The following is a 16195-nucleotide window of genomic DNA, read 5'->3' as shown; positions in this document are numbered from 1 at the left end:
GTTCAGAGTATATAGGGCCTGGTGGCCCCACACCTTTCCTTATTTTAATTTGGGTGCGGGGTTCCCCTTAATATCCATACAAGACCCAAAGGGCCTGGTAATGGACTGGGGGGTACCCATGCCGTTTGTCTCACTGATTTTCATCCATATTGCCATGACCCGACATGACATTAAACCCGCAAGCAGTTTTAAATGAGATTTTTTCCTTTAAAAATGACATTTGGTGCAGGGACTGTTCTAAACATGGGAAACACGCGTCACTTTACAGGCATACTATAGACACCCCCCAGGTACGATATTTAAAGGAATATTTCACTTTTTTTTTTTTTACTTTAAGCATCATTAAAATCACTGCTCCCGAAAAAACGGCCGTTTTTAAAAGTTTTTTTTGCATTGATACATGTCCCCTGGGGTAGGACCCGGGTCCCCAAACCCTTTTTAGGACAATACCATGCAAATTAGCCTTTAAAATGAGCACTTTTGATTTCGAACGTTCGAGTCCCATAGACGTCAATGGGGTTCTAACGTTCGTGCGAACTTTCGGTCCGTTCGCGGGTTCTGGTGCGAACCGAACCGGGGGGTGTTCGGCTCATCCCTACAGGCCACATACCCTCAACATTGGGGGGGTGGGTGCCCCAAAGCACCTTGTCCCCATGTTGATGGGACAAGGGCCTCCTCCCCACAACCGTGGTCGGTGGTTGTGGGGGTCTTATCCTGCTGGACATCATGTGACGCCCAGTCAGGATTATAGAACCACCCTGCAGCCGTCATTTTGCATACAGAAGGCGGGAAGTGGTTAAATGATTGTTAAAAAAATGCAGTAAAATACCGAATGCAGTAAATAAGTTGTGAAAGTTCAATTCACTAAGAATTTACCATTAAATACCAAATGCGGTATTTGTTAGATCTAGTGGTAATTACTGCATTCAGGGGGGGTGAGCGCTCGCTCGCCCCCCCCCTTTCCTGACCTGCCGGGCTGCATGCCTGGATAAGGGTCTGGTATAGATTTTGGGGGGGACTCCACTCTGGTTTTTTTTTTTTTATTTTGGCAAGGAGTTCCCCTTAAAACCCATACCAGACCATACCAGATACTTTTTAACTTACTGCTTTTTTTTTTTTACAATCAGCTGTCAGCAGGGAAGCCCGCTGACAGCTGATAAATCATCGGTTCTTAAGGACGCAGCGGCCGGCTACACGGCCCGCGGCTTAACAACCAGCTATTTGTCAAAAACTAGCCTGGGAGTCCAGGCTGTTTTTTTTGACAAATACCGCATGTGATACTGCCAGCAAAACCCTGATGGTCATTATCGCATGATTTTTTGCTCTCTGGACCGTTTATGAATTGGACTTTTGAGCTTTTAATGCAATATTTATACACACATTTTTATAATCATTATTTTTCTTTTTGTGAATTTGACTTAATTGACTTCTCTCTCTCTCTCTCTCTCATTAAATATATATTAATAAAAAAAAGAAAATAAGAAAAATACCCAGATTAAGGTTTGATCTAGGTCAGTATATTTTGGGCAGGATTTAAAATAAAAAATAAAAAATTACTATCAGTGTCAGGACAAAAGGAAAAAAAAAAAGAAGCAGAATGTGCACTATTGTACAGGTACAAACAACACATACATGGTATCACTGCGGTCATCAGGAGCAGGAGAATTTTTTTTTGGGGGGGGGGGGTTGTTCTTTGGTGGTAGTTTATGATAGCAACAAGAAATATACCGCTACATTTAAAAAAAAAAAAAAAAAAAAGATTATTTTTTTACTATTTTGGCCCAGTTTTCCTTTGATAATAAAAAAAATCAGAAGATATCCATTGCCATTTATGACCAAATGAAAGCTCAATTTGTCCTAAACAAAACAAGGTATGATCCACCTGGATGCACAAAGTAGTTGTGCAAATTTACGCTTAACATTTGTTTTTCCCTTAGGCGTGAAGGGGTTAAATAAGCTTCTAGTAGGCCCCAGCGGGTTTTCAACAAACTTCAAGTAGTGCTAAAGCCTGCTAGCAGCTTGTTTAACCACTTGACATCCGCGCTATAGCCAAATGATGGCTACAGCGCGGACCTGAATTTCCGGGAGGCCGTCATATGACGGCCACCCCTGTACACACGCCTAGCGTGCGCCCTGCAGGGCGCGCGTGGAAGAGGAAGAGACAATTCTGCCTCATATGTGCCACCAGTACCCCCCTGCCAGTGCCACCTGCCATTGCCACCTGACAGTGCCCACCAGTGCCACCTATCAATGCCCATGAGTGCCACCTATCAATGCCTACAAGTGCCACCTATCAATGCTCACAAGTGCCACCTATCAGTGCCCACCAGTGGTGCCAATCAGTGCCACCTAGCAGTGCTGCCTATCAGTGTAACCGATCAGTGCCCATTATTGCCACCCATCAGTGCCCACCACTGCCACCCATCAGTGCCCATCACTGCCACCTATTGGTGCCCATCAGTGCCACCTCATCAGCGTACATCAATGAAGGAGAAAAATTAACTTTTTTAAAATTTTATAACAAAATATAAAAAAAATATATATATTTTTTTTAAACTTGGTCTTTTTACTTTTTTTAACAAAAAATAAAAACCGCAAAGGTGATCAAATACCCCCAAAAGAAAGCTCTATTCGTGGGAAAAAAATGATAAAAATTTCATTTGGGTGCAGTGTTGTATGACCGCGCAATTGTCATTCAAAGTGCGTCAGCGCTGAAAGCTGAAAATTGGTCTGGATAGGAGGGGGGTTTAGGTGCCGAGTAAGCAAGTGGTTAAAGTGACAATAGGTACTCCAATTAGGAATGGCTAAAAACTCTGCAAATGCTTTCTAAAAGCTTTCTGTTCACACTGCTCGTATACAAGCCTGTGTGAAAAAAGCCTTAAAGGGGTAACAGACAGAAAGAAAATCGGGTTGAAAATTTTACTCTCTTCAAACACAAAAATAACACGTGCCTGAAATTAGGCTAACAAGTCATCAAACTTGAGCTAAAGTTTATGCTCTGTTGTTGCCATCACATTCTTATTTGTGCCTGAAACATCTTTCAGCCATCTTATATACGGTATGTTTATTAGCTGTGCTTGAAAACAATATGACAAAAAGGACATGTTAAAATACTCACATTCACTGTCGCATCTTATGCTGGAGGGCTGAGGAGCAAGATATTTCTTATGACATCAGATAATTATTATTTAAAGTTTCGGTACTATTTTTCTGTTGTATTGTTTCAAGTTTCGGAGAACACTGATGACTCATAAGAATTGACATCTGACAGCAGAAAATAATGGATTTATGCAACTGGTGAAGAATCAGGTATGAAGGCGACAATACTTCAAACATGAGAACAGCAGTGGAGATTATGGAAGGATGTTGACTGTTATGCCCCGTACACACGGTCGGACTTTGTTCGGACATTCCGACAACAAAATCCTAGGATTTTTTCCGACGGATGTTGGCTCAAACTTGTCTTGCATACACACGGTCACACAAAGTTGTCGGAAAATCCGATCGTTCTAAACGCGGTGACGTAAAACACGTACGTCGGGACTATAAACGGGGCAGTGGCCAATAGCTTTCATCTCTTTATTTATTCTGAGCATGCGTGGCACTTTGTTCGTCGGATTTGTGTACACACGATCGGAATTTCCGACAACGTATTTTGTTGTCGGAAAATTTTATATCCTGCTCTCAAACTTTGTGTGTCGGAAAATCTGATGGAAAATGTGTGATGGAGCCTACACACGGTCGGAATTTCCGACAACAAGGTCCTATCACACATTTTCCGTCGGAAAATCCGACCGTGTGTACGGGGCATAAGACTGCAATTGTCTGCAGAGGAAATTTAACTGAACTGAATTTACATTCAAGTTAACTAAACTAGTAATCCGTGCTGGACATTGCTTAGCACGAGTATGACCTTCCTAGCACGGAGGTTGGTTATAGAAGGCACGAGTTAAGAGTTTTAAATCCTCATCAGTCAGTAAAATATTGCCAGAAAAGAAAATTTGGGTTGTTTTCTTTTGAAGTTGTGTTGGTATATGTGAGCTGCTGTTGAACTTAAAGTGACACTATGGCTAAAATCAGAATTGACATACACTATATTGCCAAAAGTATAAGGAAACCTACCTTTACACGCACATGAACTTTAATGGCTTCCCAGTCCTAGTACCCGTAGGGTTCAATAAAGAGTTGGCCCACTCTTTGTAGCTATAACAGCTTAAACTCTTCTGGGAAGGCTGTCCACAAGGTTTAGGAGTGTGTCTATGGAAATGTTTGACCATTCTTCCAGAAGAACATTTGTGAGGTCAGGCACTGATGTTGTACAGGAAGGCCTGGCTCCCAGTCTCCGCTCTAATTGATTTCCAAGGTATTCTATCGATTTGAGGTCAGGACTCTGTATAGGCCAGTCACGTTCCTCCACCCCAAACTCACTCATCCATGTCTTTATGGACCCTGCTTTGTGCACTGATCCAAATCATTTGATGGAGGGAGGATTATGGTGTCGGGGTGTTTTTCAGGGGTTGGGCTTGGCCTCTTAGTTCCAGTGAAGGGAACTCTTAAGGCATCAGCATACCAAGACATTTTGTACAATTTCATGCTCCCAACTTTGTGGGAACGATTTGGGGATGGCCCCTTCCTGTTCCAACATGACTGTGCACCAGTACACAAAGCAAGGTCCATAAAGACATGAATGAGCAAGTTTGGGGTGGAGGAACTTGACTGGCTTGCCCGATAGAACACCTAAGAATGGGATGAATTAGAGCAGAGACTGCGAGCCAGGTGTTCTCATCCAACGTCAGTGCCTGACCTCACAAATGCGCTTCTGGAAGAATGGTCAAACATTCCAATAGACACACTCCTAAACCTTGTGGAAAACCTCCCCAGAAGAGTTGAAGCTGTTATAGCTGCAAAGGGTGGGCCAACTCAATATTGAACCCTACGGACTAAGACTGGGATGCCATTAAAGTTCATGTGCGCGTAAAGGCAGACGTCCCTATACTATTGGCAATATAATGTATATAAATAATACAGTCTGTGGGTAGCATTAACACAGTGGTCTATGTAACTTAAAGTGGGAGTAAACTCCCATGTATGATGTTTACCTATAGGTTAGCCTATAATAAGGCTTAAATATAGGTACAGTAAATATCTTCTAAACGTGCGCAGTTTAGGAGATATTTACTTTAGATGCACTTTAGATGATGTCATCAGCACATGCATTCTGAAGAAACGACATACCCTTGCTGTTCCTTCACAGCCGTGCCATAAACAGCGACTCCCGCGCACATGCACGGGAGTGACGTCATCGCCGGCTTGGACATTTATATCGCCAAAGCCTGCAAACCTGGGAAGAAGACCGGGTGAATTTGGAAGCGCCTTCAGTGGTGACTGGAGGGCTTCATTTTCATGTAAGTCTGTCATAATGTGCTAGTATGCAATGCAAACTGCCCGGTGCCTATTTGTTTTTATGTGGTTTACTACTTTAAATTATTACCTGGTGATCCGGCCAGTAAGTCTGTTGTTTTTCAGCTTCCATTAACTCTTTCGCTGCCACCGTCATAGAAACTACTTTGGTAGCAGCAGGGGGGTTCACACACACTCCTTGTGGCTGCAGCTGCCGGGAGTGTGTGTATATCTGACAAGCCGACTGCCGGATGGGCTATGCAGCTTCCACATTGCTTCCACACAACCCAGTAACATCAGCGGACCCAGGACAAGCATGGCGGGGGCTGCCAGATTGAGGATAGGCAGCCCAGTGAACATCCATTTTCTGCCCCCCCCCCCCCCCCTTTCCTCTCAATGACCCAGAAGCAATGTGTTAAATGTCACTTCTGGGTCCCTGTGTCATTTTCTCCAGCCAGTATGGCAGGGGAAGAATCTGATGGAATACAATCTGCGTTCCATCAGCCTAATTGAAGGGCAGATGAGACGTCAAGGGTATTTTAAAGAGAACCTGTCACCAAAAATGCATCACATAGGGGACTTGTTGTCCCTTATGTGATGAAATAAAATCAAGTTCCACCCAAGCACTTATAATCACCCCCCCAAAAAACTTTGAGCCCTCCCCCACCTACACATACACACACATACGAATGTAAAAGCACTCATCAGGGGAGCCTACACACAAAAACATTGATTGTGGTACGCATGTTATATATCACTGCACATGCTGGAGTGATATCAGCAATTCTAGGCCTATTATTTATGTTTAACTCTAAACTGATGACCTGTAGGGGCTTTTAAAGCAACACTTATGGAAAAGATAGGATACCACATATTACATAGTTACATAGTAGGTGAGGTTGAAAAAAGACACAAGTCCATCAAGTCCAACCTATGTGTGTGATTATATGTCAGTATTACATTGTATATCCCTGTATGTTGCGGTCGTTCAGGTGCTTATCTAATAGTTCTTTGAAACTATTGATGCCCCCCGCTGAGACCACCGCCTGTGGAAGGGAATTCCACATCCTTACCTCTCTTACAGTAAAGAACCCTCTACATAGTTTAAGGTTAAACCTCCTTTCTTCTAATTTTAATGAGTGGCCACGGGTCTTGTTAAACTCCCTTCTGCAAAAAAGTTTTATCCCTATTGTAAATTTTACCACAAAATATAGTTTATTGTGTTTGTTTGCCCTAAAATTACTTTTAGATGTTTTTTACTGACAGTTTTCTAAACTATACCATGTGACATAAAAAAATTGGAACTAACACTATTTTATTCTCTAGAGTGTTTGCTTTCAGAAATTTTGAGGCCCAAAATGTCCATCCAGTCCTGAAATTTACACAGCTCTGCCACACAACACAGCTCTGTATGGCAGGGCATAAAACCTTATTTTTTTCTGCTGTACTTAAGGAACACTTACAGGTCTTGTACCTCTCCCAGCCTGTGAATGGAAGGTAAAAAGAGAAAGAGCAGATTAACCAGCTTCCACCCCTGCTATAGCCAAAAGACGGCTACAGCACTGGTTTACATTGCCCCCTGCCCCCTTAGGACACAGCTGATCACAGATCGGGGTAAAGAGCCAATCATAGCAGCCCTTTACCATGTGATCAGCTGTGTCACAATGGAAACACAAGCCAGTTATTGGCATTCCTTTCCTCACCCTGACAGCATGTGGAGAGGAGAATCCATAACTGGCTTGTGTGAAAGGTATATCTACACTGATAATCGGGGCACTGATTATTATCAGTGCAGTCCCAACAATGTCCACCAGTGCTGCCAATCAGTGCTTATCAGCACTGGCAATCAGTGTCCATCATTGCCTCCTCATCAGTGTCACCTATCAGTTCTGCCTACCAGTGCCTATCAGTGCCCATCAGTGCTGCCTATCAGTGCCCATTAGTGACGCCTATCAGTGCAGCCTCATCAGTGCCCACCAGTGCCGCCTTATACCATCCATACAGTGAAGGAGAAAAATTACCTGTTTGCAAAATGTTATAACAAACTATGAAAACCTTTTTTTTTTTTTTTTTCAAAATTGTTGGTCTTTTTTTGTTTGTTTAGCAAAAAATAAAAAAAGCCAGTGGTGATTAAACACCACCAAAAGAAATCTCTATTTGTGTGAAAATAAAATTTTCACATTTGTACAGAGTTGCATGACTGTGCAATTGCCATTCAAAGTGTAACTGCACAGAAAGCTGAAAATTGGCCTGGGCAGGAAGGGGGTGAAAGTGCCCTGTAGGCAAGTGGTTAATGAACTCATCTCTCTGTGCCTTTTCATCCTTTTATTTAATTTTTATTTATTTTAATTTAATTTATTTTTGTGTTTTCTTTTATCAGAATGTCCTTTGTTAGCACATGAGGACCGCAGCACAGATGATTGGCTCAATGTAATGCTCTCCCCCTTTATCAGTCAGAGCTCTGCTGTAAGGAGCAATAGAAGAATCTGTAAAAAGGTCAAATTCAAGTACTCACACAATGGGCATTAAAAAAATATATTTAAATGTAATATACTCAAATAGTACATATAGTAGTCTTTTATATCTACCAGGAGTTCAGTTTTAATAAGTGTTACAAATTTTTTTGGATCCAACTAAATGGAATATTTGTTTACCTGTTCCTGTGACAGTTCTATTCACAAGTCCTGACACTAAAATGCTAGGAGGAAAAGTATAAAAAAGGAAAAACCTGTGTCTTCCTAATTAACCATGATCCCCAAATTGGAAATGTGCGCATCTAAGGAATCCATTGTTCATGATCAAATATTTAAATATTCATTATCATTTCAGGAGAGACTGAAAAAATCTTTAGTTTTCCCCAAAATTCATCTACTGTGACAGTCAGATTTTCTCCCCTTAGGCTGGGTAGTCAAGTGTTGGTCTATCTCTGCATTTAAAATACAGAACAGAGAATAAAAGTGTAAAATTCCAGCTTGCCTTTTCATTTTTTATTCAGTGCTGGCACCCAGTTCAACCAGTTGCCAAGTCTTTTGTTTAAACTGTACATTACCTGTAGTCCAAATATAATTGTAGCTTAAGTGCATATTAAAAGTAAAAGTGTGTTGGAATGTTAATTGGTCAAATCTCTAATGATGTAAACAAACAATTGATGCCGCAAGTGAGAAGAGGAACACATCCAATCATCCAAGCCAAACATAACAGCGTTTTTAGACACAGAGATTTGGGCATTTATTGTGAACACAACAAGCCACCCAATCCAAATCTTGGGATTTTGGTCATGTAACCCTTTAGGAAATGTAATATAAATAATATAAACTATAACATTTATTGCCAAACCCAATTAGCTTAAAAACTGCAACAACCTGATCCATTCATATGCCCATCTTTAAAAGTTTGAAATAGGGACAGGGAAAATTGATGAAAAAAGCACTACTAAACTTTAGGGCTTCCTTTGCATGAACGGAAGACTTTATTATCCTCTGAAAAGCTATCTGCGGTGGTTGAAGATCTGTAAGACCTGTACCTGAAGTCAACTGTTGATAGCTGTGGTCTTCCCAGGTTTTTTTCCTGATCCCCAAGGGGATTATTTTCTATCCCAATGGGGATTTTACATGGAACTACCATGCTGCAACTGCAATAGCCACTTTGGCACGCAGTTGGGTCATGGTCATGTTGACTTCAATGGAAAAGTCTGACAGGCGGTGCCACATGTTATGCCCCGTACACACGGTCGGACTTTGTTCGGAAAATTTTATCTCCTGCTCTCCAACTTTGTGTGTCGGAAAATCCGATGGAAAATGTCCGATGGAGCCCACACACAGTCGGAATTTCCGACAACACGCTCCGATCGGACATTTTCCATCGGAAAATCCGACCGTGTGTACGGGGCAATAGACTCAACATGCCAAGTTTAAATTGCCATGAATGAAAGCATTGTGGCTGTGGCAATGTCAACTCAGCCCTCCAGCTAAACTTGGAGATGTCTGGAGGTGATTAAAACGCAGATCAACCACCTGATTTTACCACCTTTGCCACCAGTGTGAACTAAGCCTTACATTTGAATTGGTCGTTGTAGACTGTTGTAATGGGGCAGGGGGCATTTTAGGAAATATTTTAGATGACTGAAACCCACAAAAAAAAAGATGCGACCACTTCTTACAATGACTTTCTAAACTGCATGCTTATTCCAGCCCAGTGACTCGAGAACTATTGAAACCAAAGACAGCCAGGCCACCAGCATTTTTAGAAGGAAGTCAGAAATGGAAGCTCCCATATTACTCTTAGTACGGGTAGATAGCATATTCTACAGCAGTATCTCAACAGTATCAACAGGTTGCTTATTCTGGTCTATAGCATGTGTAAGGACATAACATTTTATACAGGACTGTATGAATAAAACAAAATATAGTTAATTGTTATAGGTCTTTCCTGCTCGATCATGTGGAATCTGAAATTCATTAGCAAAAAGCCACAATGTATAAATGGCCCGGGTCCAGTACTGCATTGCTGCTTCATTCATGTTCCATTACAGCTAGGTATATGTAATCCCATTATAAATGAACTTTTCTGCAGCGCCCAATGTCAAAATTTAATTAGTCATTAATCAGCAAGGACCATTATCATTAAGCTCTCAGTCAAGGCATTTTTCCGGCTCTCATCATGTATTGTATTTATCTGTTATACTCACTGACTGGTGTCCCGATCTCTCCGCTGCCTCCTCTGCTATGAATATATGGTCATTAATTCTTGGTTTAGTCAGACTGGTTTGACAAGCCAAGCCTCTTAATGTAAAGGGGTGGGTTCTCGTAGGATGCATGTATCAGAATTCTAAACGGTAGTAGAACTCTCATTTAATAAGCATGCTTTTGCAAACCTGTTTATTTAGCATTGGGTATGAGATTTCAACAGAAGAAATGTTATAAATACACCTAAGATCAGAAAAGGCTGTGAATCACACTACCTGCTCAAACTCCCTGAAGACTTCTATAATGGTGTTATTACAGTTAGCCTTTTTTCATATACTCTCCTGTTAGTTGTACATTCTGTGAGACACAGATCAAAGCTAATTCTAAATACAAATTGTAAATGTGAATTGTCTTTCAATGTGAAAGTATTGTTTAACGGTGATGGAACTTTTGCCACTGACCACCTCTATTAATACAAGGGTTATTACTGCCCATAATTCTTATGTAGACAGCAGTGAAAACCATTTTTGGTTACACCTCAGTGTTTGGTAGGCTGAAGTCTGATCATAATCAAGCAATGATTCACATAGAGGCTAACTATACTGTATGATTAAATGAAAGATTTTAAAAGTTTGTGAATGGATAGAACTGGCTAAAAGACAGAATTCAGAGAGTAGTGGTAAATGATTCATACTCTGAATGGTCTAAGGTTATTAGTGGTGTACCCCAAGGTTCAGTGCTGGGACCCTTACTTTTTAATACTTTTATAAATAATATAGGATCTGGGATTAAAAGTACCATTTCTGTCTTTGCAGATGACACCAAACTATGGAGTGGAATAACGTCCTTACAGGATGTCTCCAACTTACAAGCTGACCTCAATGCACTGTTTAATTGGGAAACTATGTGGAAGATGAGGTTTAATATTGATAAATGTAAAGTTATGCACTTGGGGGCTAAGAATATGCATGCATCATACATACTAGGGGGAGTACAACTGGGGGAATCAATGGTGGAGAAGGATCTTGGTGCTCTGGTAGATCATAAGCTTAATAATGGCATGCAATGCCAAGCTGCGGTTTTCAAAGTGAGCAAAATCCTTTCTTGTATTAAGAGAGGTATGGAGTCCAGACAGAAAGCACGAGAGAGAGAGATCATTTTGCCCCTGTACAAATTATTAGTAAGACCTCATCTATGAGACCGCATAGTGGCTAGCTAGTAGTTAGCATTTTTGTCTAGCATCGGTTCGAATCCCAACCATGGCACTACCTGCCTGGAGTTTGTATATTCTCCCTGTGCCTGCATGGGTTTCCTCCAAGTACTCTGGTTTCCTCCCATACTCCAAAGACATATTGGTAGGCTAATTTACTCCTGTCTAAATTGGCTAGGCATGTGCATTTCGTTTCGTTCCGAATCGAAATTCGGACGAATTTTTCATTATTCGGAAATTCGGATGCATCCGAATTTCCGAATGACAAAAGTAAAGAATTTAAACGAATCTGAAAAAAAACGAACGAATTCGAATCGAATTCGAAAACATATTTGAATCGAATTCGAAAACATATTCGAATCGAATTCGAAAACATATTCGAATCGAATTCGAAAACATATTCGAATCGAATTCGAATCGAATTCGAAAACATATTCGAATCGAATTCGAAAACATAATCAAATTAAAAAAAAATAGAAAACGTTTTTCTAAAAAAAACAATAAGGTAGAATATAAAATAATAAAGCAATTATATATATATATATATATATATATATATATATATATATATATATATATATATATATATATATATTTTTTTTTTTTTATTATTCTCTTCTATTGTTTTTTTATGCTTTTCTTTTCTATTATTTTATATTCTATAATAGTATTTTCAATTCAAATTCAAATTCATTCTATATATTATATTTTCTTCCATTCTGTTCTATTGTTTTTCTAGTCTATTCTTTTCTATTATTTTCTATTCTATTCTAATCTTTTACATTCAAATTTGATTTCGGTCTATATGAAATTCGAATTTTGGAAGATGTTTTTTATATATATATATATATATATATATATATATATAATTTTCTATTCTGTTTCATTGTTTTTCTATGCTATTCTTTTCTATTCTATTCTAAACTTTTCTATTCGAATTTGAATTCATTCTATACGAAATTCGAATTTCGGAAGATGGCTTCTGAAAGTGGAATTTCGTATAGAATGAATTCGAATTTGAATAGAAAAGAGTAGAATAGAAAATAATAGACTAGACAAACAATAGAACAGAACAGAATAAAATATAATATATATAATTCTATTCTGTTCTATTGTTTTTCTAGTCTTTTCTCTTCTACTCTATTCTAATCTTTTCTATTCTAATTCGAATTCATTTTATAAGAAATTCAAATTTCGGAAGATGGTTATATATATATATATATATATATATATATATATATATATTATACATATATATATATATATATATATATATATATATATATATATTATACATATACATATATATATATTATACATATAGACACACACACACACATATATATATATATATATATATTCAGAAGCCATCTTCCGAAATTCGAATTTCGTATAGAATTAATTCAAATTCGAATAGAAAAGTTTAGAATAGAATAGAAAAGAATAGCATAGAAAAACAATGAAACAGAATAGAAAATTTTATATATATATATTATATATAAAACATCTTCCAAAATTCGAATTTCATATAGACCGAAATCAAATTTGAATATAAAAGATTAGAATAGAATAGAAAAGAATAGACTAGAAAAACAATAGAACAGAATAGAAGAAAATATAATATATAATATATATATATATATATTATATTTTCTTCTATTCTGTTCTATTGTTTTTCTAGTCTATTCTTTTCTATTATTTTCTGTTCTAATCTTTTCTATTCAAATTCGAATTCATTCTATAAGAAATTCAAACTTCAGAAGCCATGTTCCGAAATTCGAATTTCGTATAGAATGAATTTCAATTGAAAAGACTATTATAGAATATAAAATAATAGAAAAGAAAAGCATAAAAAAACAATAGAAGAGAATAATACAAAAAAATTACCGTATTTATCGGCGTATAACACGCACAGGCGTATAACACGCACTCCAAGTTTAGGAGGGAATTTTAAGGAAAAAAAAACTTTTAGGAGGGAAGTTTAAGGGAAAAAAACTTACATTTAAATGCCCATCATTGCAGCCTTCTCAGTGCAGCCTTGCCCCAGTGCAGCCATGTCAGTGCAGCCTTGTCAGTGCAGCCTTGTCAGTGCAGCCTTGTCAGTGCAGCCTTCCCAGTGTCCATTGCAGCCTTATCCCAGTGCAGCCTTGCCTCAGTGCAGCCTTGCCCCAGTGCAGCCTTGCAGCTCGCAGTTTGAAAATCCTATGATCCCCTGCGATCCTGAGCTTCAAAATCGCCAACCGCGATTTGAAAATGGTGCCGCCGGCGCCAAAATACACAGAGCCGGTCCTCGGCTCTTCTCGGCGGCTCTCGTTCACTTTCGGCTCCACTCGTAGTCCCGCCCGGGATGGGCGTGACTGTGAGCGGAGCTATCCGAACCTAGCCGAGTACACTCGGCTAAGTTCGGGCGACGCTCGAGTGAAGCCGAAAGTGGCCGAGAAGAGCCGAGGACCGGCTCTGTGTATTTCGGCCCCATTTTCAAATCGCGGTCGGCGATTTTGAAGATCTGTCAGCTCAGGATCGCAAGGGATCGGCGTATAACACGCACCCATGATTTTCCCCTGATTTTAAGGGGAAAAAAGTGCGTGTTATATGCCGATAAATACGGTATATATATTTATATATATTTTTTTTATTTTTATTTTTTTTCTATGCTGGTCTATTGTTTTTCTATTCTTTTCTATTCTTTTCTATTCTTTTCTATTTTATTCTAATCTTTTCTATTTGAATGTGAAATCATTCTATACAAAATTTGAATTTCCGAAAATGGTTATACAGAAACAGAATGAAATAGAATGAAATCGAATTCTAATAGAAAAGACTAGAACTGAAAAACAATAGAACAGAATAGAAAAAAAAAAAAAATATATATATATATATATATATATATATATATATATACACACACATCCTCCGAAATTGGAATTTGGTACAGAATGAATTCAAATAGAAAAGATTAGAATAGAACAGAAAATAATATAAAAGAATAGCATAGAAAAACAATAGAACAGAATAGAAAAAAATATAAAATATTCTATTCTAATCTTTTCTATTCGAATTCATTCTGTACCAAATTCCAATTTCGGAAGATGATTTTATTTATTTATATATATATATATTTATATATATATATATATATATATATATATATATATATATATATAAAATATTTCTTTCTATTCTGTTCTATTGTTTTTCTATTCTATTCTTTTCGAATTTGATTTCATTCTATTTCTATATAACTATTTTCTGAAATTCGAATTTTGTATAGAATGAATTTGAATTCAAATAGAAAAGATCAGAATATAATAGAAAATAATAGAAAATAATAGAAAAACAATAGAACAGAATAGAAAAAATATTTTATATATATATATATATATATATATATATATATATATATATATATATATATATATATATATATAAGACCATCTTCCAAAATTCGAATTTCGTATAAAATTAATTTGAATATAAAAGATTAAAATAGAGTAGAAAGAATAGACTAGAAAAACAATAAAACAGAATAGAATAAGATATAATATATATATTATATTTTATTCTGTTCTGTTCTATTGTTTTTCTAGTCTATTCTTTTCTATTCAAATTCAAATTCATTCTATACGAAATTCGAATTTCAGAAGCCATCTTCCGAAATTCGAATTTCGTATAGAATGAATTCAAATTCGAATAGAAAAGTTTAGAATAGAATAAAAAAGAATAGCATAGAAAAACAATGAAACAGAATAGAAAAAAATATATATATATTATATTTTATTCTCTTCTGTTCTATTGTTTTTCTAGTCTATTCTATTTCTATTCTAATCTTTTCTATTCAAATTCGAATTCATTCTATACGAAATTCTAATTTTAGAAGCCATCTTCCGAAATTCGAATTTCGCATAGAATTAATTCAAATTCGAATAGAAAAGTTTAGAATAGAATAGAAAAGAATAGCATAGAAAAACAATGGAACAGAATAGAAAAAAAATATAATATATATATTTAACCATCTTCCAAAATTGGAATTTGGTACAGAATGAATTTGAATTCAAATAGAAAAGCTTAGAATACAATATATTATATTTTTTTCTATTCTGATCTATTGTTTTTCTATGCTATTCTTTTATACTTTCTATTCTATCCTAATCTTTTCTATTGGAATTCGATTTCGTTCTATACGAATTTCAAATTTCGCAAAATGGTTATATATAGTTTACTTTTTCAAATTCAGTTATTGTTTTTTTCGAATTTTATAGTTTTTTTCGAATGTGGTAGAATTTTTTCGAATTTGATAGTTTTTTTCGAATGTGGTAGAATTTTTTCGAATTGGACAGTTTTTTTCGAATGTGTTAGAATTTTTTCAAATTTGACAGTTTTTTTCGAATGTGGTAGAATTTTTTCGAATTTGACAGTTTTTTTCGAATGTGTTAGAATTTTTTCGAATTTGATAGTTTTTTTCGAATACGGTCGAATTTTTTCGAATGCGGTCGAATTTTTTCGAATTCGAATACGAAACGAAACGAATTCCGAAAACGAATGTAATGAATGCAACGAATTTAACTAAACGAATTAAGTTAAATAACGAATCGAAACGAAACTAAACTAAACAAATTTTTTCATCCTGCACATGTCTAAAATTGGCCCTAGTATGTGTATGTATGAATGTGGGTTAGGGACCTTAGATTGTAAGCTCCTTGGGGGCAGGGACTGATGTGAATGTACAATATATCTATGTAAAAGCACTGCATAAATTGATGGTGCTATATACATAAGTACATGTAATAAATAAATAAATCTAGAATATGTAGTTCAATTTTGGGCATCGGTTCACAAAAAGGATATGAGGGAACTAAAGAAGGGCAACCAAACTGATAAAAGGCATGGAGGAGCTCAGCTA

The 16195-nt window shown here is 37.1% G+C and overlaps 1 protein-coding gene across 2 annotated transcripts in view; it reads right to left on the bottom strand.

Annotated features, from left to right (window-relative positions):
• The window catches only part of LOC141146135 (carbonic anhydrase 13-like), a 68248-nt gene that overhangs the window by 32917 nt on the left and 19136 nt on the right, over window positions 1–16195 (bottom strand). The window contains exon 1 of one of the 2 annotated variants that reach the window (XM_073632890.1): window positions 10088–10162. The exons of the other annotated variant lie outside the window; for it this stretch is intronic. The gene's annotated coding sequence lies outside the window, so the exon portion shown is untranslated. Of the gene's footprint in view, window positions 1–10087; window positions 10163–16195 lie in introns of those variants that run through there. 2 annotated transcript variants of the gene reach the window in all.

Source organism: Aquarana catesbeiana, linkage group LG05 (genome assembly GCF_042186555.1).
Source record: "Aquarana catesbeiana isolate 2022-GZ linkage group LG05, ASM4218655v1, whole genome shotgun sequence".
Lineage (NCBI taxonomy): Eukaryota > Metazoa > Chordata > Amphibia > Anura > Ranidae > Aquarana > Aquarana catesbeiana.
This window is presented reverse-complemented; position numbering and strand designations above follow the sequence as displayed.